Here is a 17,361-nt window from a genome sequence, read left to right as displayed (position 1 = left end):
TGTGACAGAAACCAGAAAAGACTATGGCAAGTGAATTTCCTGGAGATGGCCCTGTTTTACATGGCTGAGATGCATGCACTCTGGAGAGGCACAGCCTGAGAGACTTCATCCCAGGATTGCTTCTCCCTGCTGATATGACTTTCCTGCCATTATTGCATACCCTAATGAGTCCTGGGCATCTGCCCACCCTATTGGGCAGATTTCCTGCAGATCAACATGAAGATAAACTTTCATAAATTAATATTAAGATGAATTAATGACTTTATAGCATTCCAAATTTGATTCAAATAATCTTAGGAAGAAAATTTAAGGAGATGGTTTTAGTTGTTTTGATATATATATATATATATAATAAAGTTAGAATCAAGACTAGGATGTGCCTACTCATAGAATAGTAAGCAAAGGCTGCATTATAAGGAACACAATGAGCCTTCATAAATTACACTAAGAAGAGAAATAGGCTTGGGACAGATTTGTGATCAATGAAAAACAATTACTCTAGGTCAGGTCCAAGGATGAAACCACGGATGTGCACGATGATAAAGCAAGACTGTGTGAAACTGTTGCTGTGAACTTATAATGAGCTTACTGAATGAAACACTGCTGTGAACTTACTATTGACATCCTTAACTCTCTTGTGTGTAACATTTCATCTGTGAGGAAATTTTATAAAGAAATTTTGTCTAAGAAGGTAAAAAATGGGCTGAGAGAAAAAAATAAATGGGCTGTTGGGGCTCTGCTCCATCCATCAAATGCATACATGTCTGTCTGTCTGTCTATATGTATGCATATACATATGTACATATGTACGTAGGTATATGTGTATGTATATAATATGCATGTGCGCTTGTGAAACTGATGAAACAGGTGGTCAGGCCCGGTCAGTGTGTGTATGTGTGTGCCCAACTTCCTTTGTTTTCCCTCTGGTTCATAAAAAGTCAACAAACCCCAAACTTCTTGCCTGTCCAGGAAAGGCCCCTTGAGCCAAAGAGAAAAGAATCCAATTCACTAAGCCTTTTTAATCCCCCCCCCCAACTGCTCTCAGCAGAAGTTAAATTGGCAGAAGCCACTGGCTTCTGGCACCAGAAGAGTAAGAAAGAGCCAAATTGCCCAAAATCAGCATCGTTTGGCACCAATTGCCGATGTCATACCCCTTTTGCTGCCTGCCTCAGTTTACCCTGTGATGTTGAAGCTGGCTTTTGACAGGGGTGGAGTAAACCAATCATCTCCCGATGGTCTTCTGATAAAGTCCTACCATCTCCCCAGTACCTCACAAGGTGACTGTGTTTGGAGATGGGGCTATAAGGGTTACTAGTGCTTGTCAACCAACAGGGCTAATAGACGCTAGGAGACAGATCTCTGAACATGTCAGTGAGGAGGTTTTTACATTAGGTTACTTGAAGTGGGAAGCATGCTACCCTGACTGTGGGTGGCATGATGCCAAGGGCTGGAGTCCTGTCTACTAAGAAGGCTGTGAGCTGACCATCAGTGTTCATCATTATCTGTTTTCCCACTGTGGATGCCATGCGACCAGCTGCCTCCTGCCACCAGGCCTGCCAGGATGACTGTACCCTTAAACTGTGAGCCAGAATAAACCCCGCTAAGTTGCTTTATGTCGCATATTCTATACTAACACAGGGGGTTACTACAGCTCAATGAGTTGATGACAGAGACTGAGCCCAGGGTGGCTCATGTCCTTAAGGAGGAAAGCTGGACACAGGCGACAGGGACAGACAGAGGACTGTGAAAGCTCAGACTTCCAGAAGTGAATTTTCAGTTGAAGGCCCAATTTGAGAGTTTAGGATTCACTATGCTTGTTATGAAATATAATATGGTGGGGGGAGGGGACAGGTACCTGGTGGGCCCATGCCAAGGTGCCCCCTGAGAAATCACACAATGCAACAGACCTGGTTTTATAAAGGGGGTTTATTAGGGGAAGAGAGGGGAGTGAGGGCCTGGAGAAGTGGTAGAGTCATATGGGAGCAGAGGCATGCAGCCAGAGAAGCAGAGACAGAGGGACAGAGAAGGACAGAAAGGGAGAGAGGGGAAGAGAGGGAGAGAGGGAGAGAGAGGGAGAGAGAAGGAGAGAGAGGGAGAGAGAGAGAGAGAGAGGGAGAGAGAGGGAAAGAGAGGGAGAGAGAGAGGGAGAGAGGGAGAGAGAGAGAGAGAGGGAGAGAGAGGGAAAGAGAGGGAGAGAGAGAGGGAGAGAGGGAGAGAGAGGGAGAGAGAGGGAGAGAGAGGGAGAGAGAGGGAGAGAGAGAGAGAGAGAGAGAGAGAGAGAGAGAGAGAGAGAGAGAGAGAGGGAGTCTGGCCCGGAACCCATGGGAATAGAGAGAGAACTAGGGTGGTGAGCAGTCCTTTTATACACTGCCCACACCTAACAGTAATAATGGCAGCAGGTAATGACATAAGCTGTTGCTAGGTCCCTGGGAGGAGCCTAGCAGAATCATGTAAGCCAACAATGACCCTCTCCCCAGTCACCCAAGCAGACTAAGGCAGCAAGAGGATGATGTTGAGAACTGATGAGTCTCTAGATCATTGCCTCAGTTTACCCTTTTTACCCAATTCCCTCTGCCCACACGGCCTTGTCCACACCCCCAGAACATGTCTTGTATTATGGTCTCCTGACCTCTCAGGTACCAATCAGAGAAAGCAAGGGACAAAAATCCCAGAATATCTACTCAGGAGATGGTCTTAAACTAGTCTCTTATTTTACTGAGTCCTCTAGTGGTCCCAAAATAGAATGCACAAGCCCAGCTTTGAACCTGCCATACAATGGCAGAGAAAATCAAGTGTGACCAGTATGAATGCATGCATGCATGCATCTATGTATGTATATGTATGTATATAGATATAAGTATAGGTGTAGATATATAGATATAGGTATAGATATGTATAGATATGTATGGTTTTGAATATTAATGGTAGTATCCCTGTAATATGTGCCATGAAATGTTTATTTGTTGAGCTTCTTCCTGTAAGGCAGAAATAGAGTTTTGCACAGAAAAACTGCCTACGAGATTACATAAAGCTACCTTTAGATACACCAAACAGTGGGTGTCTACAGAAAGTGTATGTAATCGTCTTGACTCAATCATCAAACATTTGCTGACTCATGCCAGTCTGCTTTAGTCACCTGGATGAAGCAGGGAGCAGGATGTGTGCCCTCCATGCTACTGGGGAAGACAGATAACAGCACAAAAATGTCACTGCCTGTGACAGGTAGAAACAGTGCAGGCATAGGGGGAAAGGGCCGGGCCTGAGGAGGGCAGCTCCTTGGTAGTGGTTCTTAGACCTCACAAATAGAGAGGAGCCTGGAGGAAGTCAAGGGCAGACTATGTACAGATGCAGTTTATAAGCTGCTGAGATGAGCCTGGCCTGGTAGAGCTGTCATTCCCCAATGTGACCACAAGATGGCAGAGTGGTTCAAGACTGACTGTCCTTGCAGGGGACTAGCCCGAACTTAGTTCCTCCCAATGAGAATTTAACAGGCCTCTAAATTCCAGCGCACCTGAAGTGAGCAAAGAGATAGTAGTCCTACGCTGTGCCTGGCCACTTGGAGTCTGGCAGTAACTTCAGCTCAGTTCCACAAACCGGCTCTGACCTGTTCAACTAGCTGCACTGTGAACTGTTAGCGGCACTCTTAAAGCAAGAGGTCTCTGCTATCGGAGGGATGCGGCTCCCAGAGGTCCTGGATGGATGGGACCAGGCCCAGCATCCAGCTTTTTCACTTCTGAGTCGACCTCAATGCCCTTGACCTCAAGCCTGTACACATTTGAAATGTGTCCCAGCCGGGCGGTGGTGGCGCACGCCTTTAATCCCAGCACTAGGGAGGCAGAGGCAGGCGGATTTCTGAGTTCGAGGTTTACAAAGTGAGTTCCTGGACAGCCAGGGCTACACAGAGAAACCTTGTCTTAAAAAAATAACAAACAAATAACAACAGAAAGAAAGAAAGAAAGAAAGAAAGAAAGAAAGAAAGAAAGAAAGAAAGGAAGGAAGGAAGGAAGAAAGAAAGAAGAGAAGAGAACTGTGTCCCAGATCAGTAAAGAAAAGAAAGCTAGCAAGTTAGTGGGTTGCAGCTTCCCTGTAAGACAGGTCAGGGTAGCCTGGCCCCAACCTTCTGACAGTGAGATGGAGTGTCTCAGTTAACTCCAGGCATCCCAGAGCCTCAATGGCACATGTCTTTGAGAGGAACCTCTAGGGTCAGAATGACTGTAACGCCAGGATGGAGTAGAGAAGACAAGGCTGCCTCCGAGATGCCAATCAAGGATCCTTGATCCTCGGGTACACGGTCTGGCTGCCCTGCTCACCACCACTAGGTGGCAGTCACTAACTGCTCCTTGTTCGGCTTGTTTTCAGATTTTTTGTTGTGGTTGTGGTTGTTTTGACTTTTTGTTTTGTTGTGTTGTGTGGGTTTTGTTGCTATGTAGTTTGCTCTGGCCTCGAACTTGGCTCCTCTAGCCTCTGGGATGCTGGAAGTGAGCCACTATATCCCAGCTAACTGTTGTGTTCTTCTTTTAAATGCCAAGAGTCCTAGGACTTACGTTGGGAATCCTGGTGCAGCTCCCAGGACTCCCCCAACCAGAGCCCCTTTGTTCTTTGGGTCAGGATTCCCTGTAGTTTCCCCCACCTGCTTGCCTTTCACCTCCCCGTCTGCCTCAGGAGAACAGGGGCCATAACTTGATAAGGATATGGCATTGGGGTTTCTGCCACATACAGTTTCCATCCCATGTCTGTGTAGACTACGCAGAGTCCGTCAAAGAAAGGGTTGCTTTTGCATGTGTGCCTATGAGCATGACTATGTATGAGGTGAGGAAAAGATATCAACTCAGTTATCCTGTCTCTGTCACATTTGGGTACTGTGGTATTAAATCACAGTTATTCCTAGTAGGACCTTTTCTTCCTCCCTCAGCCAGAATAGGTCCTGCCTTCCCCTACAGCCACCTTAAAGGCCTCTCGCTTGCCAGTGTTTGGCGGTGTCTTCTTGTTTCACAGCATTGTATACAAGGTCCCGAAAGTGAGGTCTGGGAGCACTGTCCTGGGAGGATATCCTTTAGAAGCCATCTGCGCTCAACAAGTTGTAAAGGTCATGCCTCATAGCTGAAGGTCAAGAGGTACAGGAAGCAGTTGGATACCCTGGGCTTCTCCCAGCCCCAGACTTGCTTGCCCTGGAAGCGGAAACAACCTTGACTTTAAGATGTGCTCATTCTCCCTCCCTCCCTCCCTCTTCCCTCCCTCCCTCCCTCCCTCCCTCCCTCCCTCCCTCCCTCCCTCCCTCCCTCCCTCCCTCCCTCTCTCCCTCCCTCTTTTGTGCTGTATTGAGTCAGTCAGAGTGGTAAGTGTGTGTGTTCCTGTGCTGGGAAGAAGGGGACAGACAGGTGGATCCTAGTCCCCATCTTAGGAGAAGCTCAACACCCCCCATATTTTGCATCTGTGAGTAAAGTGCAGTCAGAGGTATCAATAGAGGACCACTGCGGCCTGAAAGACCCAGGATAAGTGGTCCTGTGACTATGCTGGAGGAAAAAACAGTTTCCTCTTACAGGCAATGCTAAAGCTGTGTCCAGGGTATGAGCTGTGAGGATCAGCGGGGTTCCGGTCAGGACTGACCTCCACTGGCCTAGTGTTTGTGAGACTAAGGGAGAACTCCATTTGCTCTGAGGTGGGATGTGCTGTCCTCACCATGATGGCCTTGGCATGCCCATGCTAACCAACCACGTGAGAAACCCTACCTCCACCCCACCCCCAGTGCTCCTGACCAAAGAGGCAGTTGAATAATAGACCATCAACCTTTCAAATAACAACCAGAAAAGACCACCGGGTATTGAGAGATGCTTCAAGGGATATTGAGGCTCCTGGAGAGATGGCTGGATGCCCTGCCTACCTTGGTGAGGCTGAACAACTCCTTGCAGGAAAGGGTAGTAGGAGCCATCATGAAGAAACACTTGGTCCCTTCCTTAGAGTAAAACTAGAACTATCTGACCGATGCATTCAGGGTGGAACTCCTTGATACACACACACACACACACACACACACACACACACACAAGTCAAAGATGTCAGAAGACTCCAGATAGCACTGTGGTCTAGTCCCTATACACTGTGTGAAAACTCCAAGCTTGGGTTTGAGCCAGGTGACTCAGGAGACACAAGCAAACAGGCCAGACCAAGACAGTTTGGATTCCACCAAACAGACATGCTCTCTCCACAACAAAGAAAAATGCGCACCTGGTAAAGAAACAGCGGTACGTGTTGGCAAATATCTCATAAGGGGTAACTTTCCTGTTGCTGTGACAAAGTACACCTTACTCTGGCTCAGGGTTCCAGGTTCCTGCTAAACAGAGTGAGGAAGACACAGCAGTAGGAGGCATTCAGGAGCCAAAGAACCGGGAGTGCTGTGCCCAAGTCTCTCCCTTAGGGAGCTGCTTACATTCAGGTAGAACTTCCCATTCTATTTCATCTGACTAATAAATCCCTTAGACGCATGCCCACCAGCCACCGTAATCCAGACAGTGCCCCGTGGAGACTCCCTGGCCAGTTGAGTGCAGATTTTGTCAAGTTCACAAGTAATACTCATATTATCCAAGTATTTAAGGAACAAACAACGCAAGAGCAAAAAGACAACCTGATTTTTAAAGTGAGCAGAGAGGCTGAATATACGTTTCTCAAAAGAGGCTTCTTAAAAAGCAGCCAGTGAGCATTTGAGAAAGGTGAGCATCACCAGTCACCAGGGAGAAATAGACCAAGAGTACATGTGTGAACGCCTCCATCTCTCAGAATGACGGCCATTGGAGAGTCTGTGTCGACAAGGGTGTGGAAAAAAAGAAGCCACGTGCAATGTTGGTAGGAATGTGGGCTAGTTTATCCGTTGTGAGAAATGGTATGGAGGTTCCTCAAAAATAAGAAATAGAAGCTGGGGTTGTAGTTCCATGGTGGGGTGCTTGCTTAGCATGCAGGAGGTCCTGAGTTTGATCCAGAGCACTGGGAATAGAAAGCCCAAAGAAAGCTAAACTACCATGTGACCCAGAGGTCCCCAGCACGGTGGCTGGGTTGCAGCTGGCAGCTGAAAGCAAACCTCGAGTTCCCCTCGCCAAGCCATACAGAATGTCTCCACCCCGCCTTCCCAGCAGGATCATGGGAAGGTTTTGATGGTATGTATGTCCAGGCCAACTCTGAGCAGGTAGAGGCTTTGCCACAGTCTCTGGCAACCTGCACAGTCCACACTGGCTCCAGGGAAGCACAGCTTATTAGGGGTTTTGGCAGAACAGTGTGTAACCACAGAGCACAGAGAACAGAACCAGTGAGGAGCTGCTGCCAGCCTGCCCCACGCCTCCCTGGCTCCCGGGGTGGCCTCTCTGGGTCTGAGATGTGGGAAAGCATCCTGCTTCACTCAGAACAGAGATACAAAACCTAAGGCCATGTCACAGCGGCACCTAGAATTTGCTCCCTAGCCACTGGAGGCCATACTTTTTCTCTGGTGAGTGTCTCATGTTTCTAGGCCACTGGGAGCTGCTGGCTTTGGCCATCTTCTCCATCTTCAGCTGACTTCAACAGTGCCTGCCTATGCCTCTCATGTGTATGATGACAAGATTCTGGGAGGAACCCAGAATTTGGGGTTGGAGAAGCACACGCGCGCGCGCGCGTGCGTGCGTGTGTGTGTGTGTGTGTGTGTGTGTGTGTGTGTGTGTGTGTGTGTGTGTGTGTCTGTGTGTCTATGTCTGTGTCTGTGTCTGTGTATCTCCCACCTTGTTTTTTTGAACAAGTTCTCCTCATTGGCCTGTAAGTTGAGATTAGGCCAGGCTGGCCGGCCAGTGAACCATCTCTGCCTTCTTGGTTCTAGGATTGCAGGCATACACTACTAGCCTGACTTGTTCTACATAGATTCTAGGGGTTGATCTCAGGCCTTCACATCTATGGGCCAAGCACTATCTACTGAGTCATCTCCCCTGTATTAGTCAGGGTTCTCTAGAGTCACAGAACTTATGGCTAGTTTCTACATAGTAAGGGAATTTGTTGATGACTTACTGTCTGCAGTCCAACTCCCAACAATGGTCAGCAGCAGCTGTGAATGGAAGTCCAAGAGAGAGAAAGTCTTCCTTCTTCCAATGTCCTTCTGTAGGTCTCCAGCAGAAGGTGTAGCCCAGGTTAAAGGTGTGTACCACCACACCTGGATCTGGGACGTGCTTTGTCCCAGATGACCTTGAACTCAGAGATCTTGCCCTAGCCTCCTAGGATTCATAACCACTATGCCTCAAGATCTCCATGCTGAGATCCAGGTCAGAATCTGTATCTTCCAGTCTCCAGATTAAGATCACAGGTGAGCCCTCCAATTCTGGACTGTTGTTCATTCCAGATGTAGTCAAGTTGACAACCAGGAATAGCCACTACATCCCCGGCCCTCTATGTTTGGAGTTTTGATCATTCCCTTTTATTTAAAACTAATTATGAAACCACAGAAGGCCATAAAATAGCACACCAGAGATGCTGGGTATTGTTTCTCACAACCTCCCTCATCAGGGGTAGGTTCTGAAGGTGACTCTAGTACAACATAAGGACTCTCCAAGTTTTCCATTTGGGGCCTGCAGTTCTGTGTGGTTGTATCAGCAAGCGGCATCTGTGGTCTCAATAAACCACAGGCTGCTTAACCAGGTACCTGTTAAAAGGCCTTCCAGGCTGCTTGTAGTTTGAGGCTATTACAAATAAAGTCACAAGTGCTTGAATGAAGGTTCTTACGCGAGCTAGAACTTTTCATCCCCTGGTGTAGATAGATGTCTAAGATCTGGTGCTGGTCCATTCACTCCCTTGGTTTAGAAGACACTTTGCAACATTTTGCAGAGCAGCTGCACTGGGTGTTAGGCTCCTGTTTAACTTCCATGCATGTTATCATAGCAGAGCACTGCTCTTAAAGCTAACAGAGGCATCCCTAGGGCTGCAGGACCTGAAGGAGCCTGGTCAGCAGGGGCAGAGGGCTTCTGCATGGGATACAATGGGCTTCATTTACAAGGATGATTTCCTGGGTAGTCTTTCTGAGTCCTCTCCCCTTGCTGAAGCAGGTCTCTTGCCTTCAGTTTGGTGCTTAGAGGTGGGCCTCACCAGGGGTTCCTTCTTGGGGCTTCCTTGATGTTCAGAAGCCATTGTACTGTTCTGGTCATGGATCGGGTACATGGAGGACAGTGGCTGCTAGGGACATTCTAGGGGTTCCTTGGACTCGTTTTTCTGAATGTTAGGTTTCAAACTCTGAAAGTAGGCTGGGGAGCCTACTGAACATATCAAAGTGAGGCTCTCCCTGTACCCCTCAGTCTCTACCTGTTATACAGGTAGGATATTATGGCTGGCATACCCCATCTCCTACCCTAAACTTCTCTAGCCCAGGGGGTTGGGCAGCTCTCCCCTACTAATCCAGACACTTTGGTTGCCTGCCTTTGTACCTTTGGGCCTCCTAGCTGCTGTGCCTGGTTCTCCTCCCCCTCCTCTCCTTACATGGCCCAGCTCAGCCTGGCCATGTCCACTCTGGACTCTTCCAGATGTCCCTACCTCTGGCTGCGCTCTCCCTTTTATCTGCAATAAGCCTCCTCCCCACCATACCTAGGGGTATGCCCTTTCCTTCTTATGTATTTATTTTCCATCCACTGAACTGTAGGGGAGGAACTAGGTGTCTTAGAATGTTCTAGCCATTCTAGCTCCCACTCCTGACATGGGTCTTTTTTCTGTTTTTCCACCCTTCCAAAAGCCACCAGTACCTGCCACCATGTTTGATTTGTTCACTTAGGGACCGGACACCTTCCACAGAGCTGTAGGTGCAAGGATTCCCTCTGTCACAGCAAACCCCCAGCATGCAATGCTCCTCCTGAACATTCCCTCACGGAGGGATCAGGAAGTCTCCCCTAGATCTCATCCCCCTTCCCTGCCTGGCCCCTCTCTGTTGGTACACAACCCATCCAGATTCTTGGGCCAGGGAAGGCGGGGGGGGGGCAATTACTGAACAACACTTTAAAAGGGGGTGGGGGACCAAAGTACGCAAGCAAGAGAAGAAATCCCCTGCCCTCGAAGCACACAAAGGAGGTGGTGGGAGAGGAAAGTCCCAGCCAGGGGAGCTGAGGGTCCCCTCATTGTTCCCCCCCCCCCCCCCCCCCGCAGGTTATGATGACAATCCCAGATCCAGGTCACAGCCCCCTTCCCTGCAGCCCCACCCCCTCCTCTTTCCCACCTTAGGCCCCTGAGAAAGATGCCTTGAGGCAGATGTCCCTGGGCTCAGGAGTGGTTCCCACAGGGGGAGGAAGTGTGGGCTCACAAAGAACCGGCCTTTCCCTGAGGAAGCTAGCAGCAGTGGGTGTGCAGGACCGACCGCCCAAGGATGAGGGACAGGGAAGGCTGAGACCCAAGGGACATCCCTGGAGAGGAGCTGCCTCTCCGGAGGAAAGCAGGCATTGTAAGCATTTGTTTACGAGGGACAGGGGGCCTGACCTTGCCATTTGTCAACAGGCTGGAGGTTCCCTCCTCCACCACAGTCCCTCGTATTGTTGTAAAGTTGGCCCATTCATAATTTTATTTGGGGGTGGTTGGGTTTTGGCTTCTAGCCCTGCCCCCAACTGGCTCACTTTCAGCATTGTAGCCCGGATAAAAGGCAAGATATCCTTCCCCTTTCCGGGAGCCAACTTCCTATCCGGCCTGTTGACTCTTAGAAGAACAGGAGGGAAACCGGGGGCTCCCCTCTACAGAGCCCCATTCTTTCCGGAATTGACTGGGGGACAGTAGAATTCAGAAGGCCTGAGATAGAAGCATTTGGGCATCATGAATTTAAACACTGAGGCAGACCACTGAGACCCAGTGGGGGTGCAGGGGCAGGTGGCAAGTGTCAGGCTGGGGCAGTGCTTGGAGGGAGCTGGCACTCAGTAGACCCCAGGTCGTGCACCATCTTCTAAAGGAAAGTGCAGAGCAGTGGAAGGGTGTAGGGGCTGCTAGTATGGAAAAGTATAAAAGTCACCCGGAAGGCAGTGGGTATGGTGGCCAGGCCTGGAGAAAGACAAGAACCTGGGATGTGGCTCCAGATCATCTGGAGCCAATTATTCTTAGAAAAGACAGGACTGGAAGTAGGTAGAAGCTACTGGAAGCTTAGTTTATGTTGCAATGGGTGCTCCCTAACGTCAGAGGAAGATGGGTACCCAAGGGAGCAGTGAACTCCCATCAAGCAGAAGGTATCTTAGAGGCCGAACATCACAGGCCAGGATGCCGAGGTCTACCCTGAGCTATTCAGGTTGCCTAGGGAACCCAGAATGGAGCCTGGACTAGAACCTAGCCTGAGGTTCTCATTCACCCTGAGGGCAGCTGCGGTGCTGGGAACCTCTTAGGAAGCTGAGGGTGCAGCAAGAAACTCAGAGGTCAAGATCTTTCCCCACGAAGGCCCTGGGCTCAGAGGGCTGTCCTGCTCCCTTCGATCTCATTTTTCCTTTCTATCCCTACATATTCAGAACCAGGCCTTCCCTCAACTTGCCCCTCATACCCCCGTCTTCTCTCCCTGCATCCTTAGATCCAGTTCAGAAAATCCAAACACTTGACAAGGATTTTGACCCCCTAATTACACTCCTCCTACAAACTATTTTCCACCCCTAGAGGTGTCCATCTCCCTCTACCCTCACACACCCTTTCTGTCATTGACATTTCCTCTCCATGGGGAATAGAAATGAACAGAAGGCGAAGCCTCATGTGTAGGCACCCTTTGGGGCTGTTGCCACCCTTTGGAGCCTTTGCAAGGTGTAGGGAGGGGGACACCCTGCCTTTTGGAAGATCACAAGCTCACAGCATGCCCACAACCACACTGAGAAATCTCTGCAGCCCCGCGTCTTCCTGTGGCACGCACACCCTGAGTCATCTATACACACTGGTGGGCTGTAGGATCAGACCTCTATAATAAACACCGCAGACTCCAGGCTGGAACCAGAAACTGGTTTGCTCATGGTCCTGGTCCTGAACGAGGTGGGAATCTATGCTGAGACATCAATCAGGACTGGTTCCTTTGCAACCCACTCCCTTGCATGGAAGAGGGCAGTCTCCCCCCTGTTTCTCTCTCTCTCTCTCTCTCTCTCTCTCTCTCTCTGATCCTTAATTCTACACATGTATTCTTCCCTGTGTACATGCATCCTACTTTTCTCTTTCTATGAGGACACTGGTCAGACTGGGTTAGGAATGACCTCATTTCTCTTCACCATTCCCTTAAAGAGCCTGGGATGCAGGTTAGAATGGTGACATGAGGCTGGTGGGGCACCTTCAGTCCACAGCAGAGAACTGGGGTGCACTAAACTCATCTCTGGAAGCTCTGGTTCTAGAAATAGCCAAATGGCATGAGAAAGGGGGAATGGCTATAGGAAGGACAGTGGAAAGAGCCAAGGCCTGGAGAGCCCTGGGGTCCACGGGGTGGGGGTGGGGGAGTGGAGCTGCTGTATCCTGGATGAATCTTTAGTCACTGCACCTCAGCATTTGGGATAGTCCCAAGGCCATCCATGGTCATCCATGGATTTACAGTCTCGGTCTGGCTTGAGCAAAAGGACAATGACATTTACAATAGAGGCATCGACAGAAGTCGCCTGAAGCAGTTGGGTCCTCTTAGTGCATGTATGGTGCCTTGGGAGGAAAGACCTGACTAGGCCAGGGCGAGGCACTGAGGCTGCACTGGTCTGTTTAAAGGATTGTGGCACTCTCAGACCCCCACAAAGGGTAAGCCCAGCCTTCTTATGAATCCTTGCCATGTGTGCACATGTGTGAGCATGTACATGTATGTGCACATGTGAGTCGACACATGCTAAGTGTTTTCGCATGTATGGGTATGTGCATGGACTCATATACCTGTATTGCACATACCTGCATTGCATGTATTCTGGGACTGTTTGCTTGTGCTCAGACATGTGCATGTGGATATGTTTGCATATGCACACATGTCTGCATGCATACTGGATGTATTTGCATGTCTGTGCACATGGTCACACGCATTTGTATACATATGTGTCTGCATACATGTTGAGCATGTTTGCATGTGCCTGGGAGTATGTGTATAGACACACATATATGTGTACCTGTGTGTCTGCATGTGCATGGTTGGAGGGAGCGGGGATTGAAGGTGCCTGAGTATGCAGACTGCAAGTGGCTGCAGGCTGGATGAGATAAGGATGGGATAACATGGCTGGGACTCAGGCCTCAAGCCCATTGGCAAGGTGGTGGCCCTGGCACATCAGACACCAGGCATCCATGGCCCTGTCCCTTTTCCAGGGCTTCCTTAGGTTCATGGTTGAGCTGCTAATTTTTCTCCAAGACGATGCCTGATCAATGGCAACAGAGACTTTGAGGATTTGAGGTACGTCTTTAAAGCTGGAGTGAAACAGGACATTCTAGAAAGCTCCTCCACCCTGTGCCAGGACACATGCTGGGTCCTCCACGCCATTCCCATGGTGGCACTGAGCAGGGAAGATAGCACTGTCGCTGTTGTGCAGCATGGCTGGAGGATAGACTAGGAGCTTAGCTCAGTCACTTTGCAGTTGTGTGACTCTGAACAGAGTAAACTCCTCTGGACTCTAGCGTTGTCAGATGAAGAGTGGCGACATAAATACCCTTAAGGGATGTTGTGGTACCTGGTGAGATGAAGTAACAAAACAAGAAAAAAGGGCTCACCATGGATGTACATGATTCTTCTCCTTCTTGCTTACAGGGCAAGGGACCACAGAGCCTGGCGAGAAGTACCAAGTTCTATCACTGCATGTATTTGCAACTAATTCCCAAGTGAGAGACAGGACAGGGGCCAAAGGTCCAGGACCCCATGGCTTTCTACAGCTTTCAACCTTGGGCTTGGAACCAGAAGTTAACTAAGCCATGCTCTAGACTCAGTTCCTGGCAAGCAAAGCCTGTTCTCAACCTCAGAGCCATGATCGCCCAAAGACAAAGCCATGGTGTTTGCTTGTCAAGCTGGTTCCCTGTTTGGGGCGAAGCATGATCAAAACCTTCTCATGGGAGAACTTCAGGCAGGCTCCTTGGTACCCAATTCTTGACTCCAGCTCATCCTTGGATTCCAGGACTGTCCTTGAGGAATTCAGTTTTGCTCCCAATCTGGGCAGGTTAGCTTATAGACAATCTCTCCTGTTGGTGTTTATCCATTCTCCATAGCTAAATTCCTCACCCACCACCGCTGGCCCATCTGTACCACTCACTACAAGATAGTCCTTGTGGGAGGATCTACCAGAAGTGTCAATCTTCTAATCCCCTATCTGCTCACGGCAATATGCCCAGCCTGTGCTTACCCTTGAGTTAAACATCTTCCTTACTTGTCATTACAGTTTCAGTACCCTTTGGGAGAACCCTCGGTAGTCTTCCTTACCATTCTGACATGTCAGAACACTATTCTTTAATAGATGATTAGATCAAGTTAAAATGAAGTGTGTATCTGCTCTGGCCACTGAGACACCCAGATGTTCACTCATGTGTGTTACCACCTGCCAGCTGGTTGGAAGAGAAATTACGAAGATTATTGCCAAGGCAGGGAAATGGCAAACAGAAGCTGTCAAAGCATCCTTCAGAAGAAAAATCTGGGTGGTGGACAGAAGCCTCAGCAGCTCCAGACACTGACCAGTGGCGCAGAGTGGCAGGCAGTCACTTCTCTGATTATGGCTATCAAAGCTGAAGACATCACCAAGGAGGGTCTGGCTGAGCACATGCTGACGCTTAGTCTCCTATGGTTAAGGTGTGCTGGCCAAGGAGTCTATGAGACAGTGTTGGCCCCTAGAGGTCTGCTGGCTTCCTGTGAAGAGAAAGCCAGTGTGCTCAAGCCCTCTCCAAGCGTAAGCTCCCCTCCATGGACCATATGGACCAGAAAATGTAATGCCATTTGGAGAGCTGGAGACCCTCCGGATCTGATCCACAGCTCCCTCTGAGAGCTGGGAACCAAACCATTGCCCTACAGATCTAACCTCATGCCAACTTGCCAGTGGGAGTCAGGCCAGTGTTGGGCTCTAGAGCTGGTGTGGAAGGGGTTTTCTTACCAGTCTAGAGTCCCAGAAGATGTCAATGAAGAAAGACAGAAAGGACAGAGCCGTTGTTTTTCAGTTATTTCTTAGGGTTGAGAGAAAACAGTCTACACTTTTTTTTTTATTATTGTAAGAGTAGGAAAAAATAAGCAGGGGTTCAGACGGGAATGCAACTTTAAAAATAAGTCTTGGGGCCAATGTGTTTAATGCCCGCCCCGTGGGGATCTTGGGCCCATAACTCAGAAGCACAATGGCTTTTCTTGTTATGAATGAGTGTGAAGTGCCAGCAGAGGAAATAGGAAGCCCCCAATGCAGGCTGAATGGACCTGTGAACAGGGATAATAAAAGTTGTCCTGGATTTCCGTTACCACCAGGTGTTTCCGTAGGGACTTCCATTCATTCAGTGCCCGGGGATGGCCAAACCTTCCCCCACCGACCCCAGCCCTTTGCTCCGTGCCCCTGCCCTCACCCCAGCCACAGAAGGCCATTCAAGCCTGGAAGTTTCCTGGGCTTCAGTGATGGACATAATCTGATCTCTGTGGCTCCAGCTTTATAGAATTTCTTCTAGAGTACAAGGGATGGGCAGAGAAGCAGAGGAGAGGGCAATCTGATAAGACAATCCCTCAACACACACCAAGAGCTGATATCCCCTCAGTATTTATAGCCTAATCATGGAGATGGATGACCACAAACTTTGGATGACAGAGACACCAGGGCCAGGGAAGGGCTCAGTAGTAGGCAGGGGTGGGATTGGAAGCTGAGAAGGGCCATCTACCCTATGCAATCAGCAACTCATATTACCAAACCCATTCCCCAGCTCCCAGATAGGAAGTTGGCAATGACCTGGCCACCTAGCACTGATCACCATCAAAAATCAGCATGAGAGGCCTCTACCTCAAATGTTCATCCCAACCAGACAGTCAAGTTGACCTGGTGTCATATAGCAGGGAGAGGTGGGAACCAGCATGAATGTAGCCTACCACCCTGTCTATAGGTGTCCATGGTCAGTGTATCACAGAATACTGTGGGCCACAGAGTACATACCTGTCTGTAGCATGCTAAGCGCTTTCTTGTCCAATGCTTGGGACCCACTGGGGTGTAATGTCAGAGTTGTCTTTTGACTGACTTAATAGGAAAACTCACAGATACGTTGCTGTAGTCTGGGAGAGCGTTATCATTCTAAACTGGGAGGAGTCGTCCTCTTGAGGTTGGGAAGAATGGTACAGCTTCCTTGGCTCGGGACAGGGTAGACAGTTCAGTTACTTTCCTTACCACTCCTACCAAATACCTGACAAGAAGCAACTTAAGGGAGGGAGGGTTTACTTTGGTTTACAACTTGAGGGGATGCATTATGGTGGCAGAAGGGAGAAGCAGCTGTCTGTATTGTACCTGCAGCCAGAAAGCAAGGGGGTGGGCGGCTTACAAACCTCGAGGCCTGCCTCCCAGATTTTCTTCCTCCAGCTGGGTCCTCCTTGAGGCCTGCCTCTAGCTGGGACCAAGCATTCGAGCACATGTTCCTATGGGGTACAGTTCACATTCCAACCGCAGCAACAGCTTAGCTACCACACACACTTGCTGAAGAAACAGAGGCCTTGAGCTGTCCGGGACTGGCCTCCTCATCACTCTCATCGGCACGATGGTGAGTGGAGGAAGCATGCTGGATCCCATTCCCACCCTGTCTCCTCTGGTTCTGTCTTTGCGATAGGCCAGGTTGAAAAATGATTAGTGCTTACTGAGAGCCTGTTGAGAGTAGAGGAATCGTCACAGGGAAACTTTTCAGAGCTTGGCTCTTGACAGGAGATGGTCCATCAGTTGTGCCATCAACAGTGTCTGTAGGGTTATGGGTCCCACGTCTGTTCCGCCACAGGGCTCAGCCACTCAGGAGGCACTTACCCCACGTTATCACCCCACGTTATCACCGAGTGGGCGGGTGTCAGGCTGTAGAGCAGCCCCCAGAACACCGCTGAGGGAGCACAGTCTGGGGTCTGGGACAGTCAGACTCTCGGACACCAGATACCATTGGATGCTGTGGAATTGCTGAAAACAGAGTGGGGACCCGCAAGCTGGTTCTAGTCCAGGGCCGGGGGTGGGGGAGGCAGGTCTGACTGGTCCTGCAGGGAGAGAGCCCTTTCTTGTTGGTCACTGCAGGCTTGAGCTTGGTGGCTGGGAGCACAAAGAGGCCTTCTACAAGAGATTAGACTGCGACTCTAGGCAAAGGCCTTCTTCATAGCTCCCCACAGCAGATCCCAGTGAAAAAAGGGCAGTCCATGGTTTTAAGGCATTTATTGTCATGGAGGAATGTGGATGAGTAAAACCGTACCCCAGTTTCTCACGGTCCTACAATTGTCTTCATGAGCCA

Source organism: Mus caroli, unplaced genomic scaffold, assembly GCF_978045245.1.
Source record: "Mus caroli unplaced genomic scaffold, Mus_caroli_1 scaffold_12, whole genome shotgun sequence".
Classification (NCBI taxonomy): domain Eukaryota; kingdom Metazoa; phylum Chordata; class Mammalia; order Rodentia; family Muridae; genus Mus; species Mus caroli.
This window is presented reverse-complemented; position numbering follows the sequence as displayed.